Raw genomic sequence first — 1,107 nt, 5'->3', positions numbered from 1 at the left:
AAAAAAAAAAAAAAAAAAGGCTGGTGGTTAAAAATACAAATAATGCTGTTTATTGAATATTTATTTTACCATACATGTGCCCTCTCATGGTACTTGGATGATTTTATGTTAACTGGACACTCCTGACTAGGGGTAGCCAAATCTGTTAATCAGGTCACAGTCTGATGCTGTATGAGTGGTGTTACCTTCTTAAAGTGGGGACACTAGGGCCCACTCTCTCGGTCTCTTCACGGCACCATCTTGCTTGTTGACCACCCTGGGAGCTGCCAGAGCCCTGCCATGTTTCCAGTGACCTGGGATCCACATGAGTCTGCATCCATTGGCCTGTGTCATGCTCTGCTGCTTCATAGCACGTGGCTGTGTGGGTCTGAATGGGGACTTATGGACTAGTACCAAACTTATGGACTCAGCTTGGATGATTTCTTAATATATAATTTTTCTTGATATAATGCTCTGTCATATATATGTATTTATTTGCGAGTAATTAGGGTTTTTTTCCTCTAGTCAACCCAGCCTAATACACCTGACAATGTTTTTTTCCCTTATTTTATAAAATGAAATAAATTCCTGTTGACATTGAAGTAGAATATCTTCCACCAGGCAGTGGTTAGGATACTTACTTTATAAAACATAACTACAAATTGAATAGAGCTAGCAGTAGAGTATTAAAATATTATTCTCTTAAAAAATGTCTCTATTTCTTAAATGAAGCTTACACAATGAAAAGTGGCTAGAAATGGCTCTTCAAGTAGAAGTACGCAAAATGCTGTCACCGAAACAGTCATACATCTGCCTGGAAGAGACTTAGCATTTAGGAAATAAGGGTAGTGTTCTGTGTGAGTCATTTCAAAGTCTTCAATGATTGCATCAATTCTCAGAAAAATGTTTAGGAAGTCACAAAACGTGGAGAAGGAGCAATATATTTATTTTTTAAAGATAAGAGCTCAGAAGGGTAGTCTTAGTAAGCAAGTGCAATGTAATTCTTCAGTGTTGACTTAACCAACGACAGGATAGTCACAGTCAGCACTCCTCCAGATATTATCTTAGTTTGGTTCTGGTAGAGAGGTCCCACGGGGACGCCCTTCTTACAGGTTGTGGTGAAGAGAA

The sequence above is a fragment of the Echinops telfairi genome, unplaced genomic scaffold (genome assembly GCF_000313985.2).
Source record: "Echinops telfairi isolate 266 unplaced genomic scaffold, ASM31398v2 ScPeMD7_2186;HRSCAF=2738, whole genome shotgun sequence".
Classification (NCBI taxonomy): domain Eukaryota; kingdom Metazoa; phylum Chordata; class Mammalia; order Afrosoricida; family Tenrecidae; genus Echinops; species Echinops telfairi.
This window is presented reverse-complemented; position numbering follows the sequence as displayed.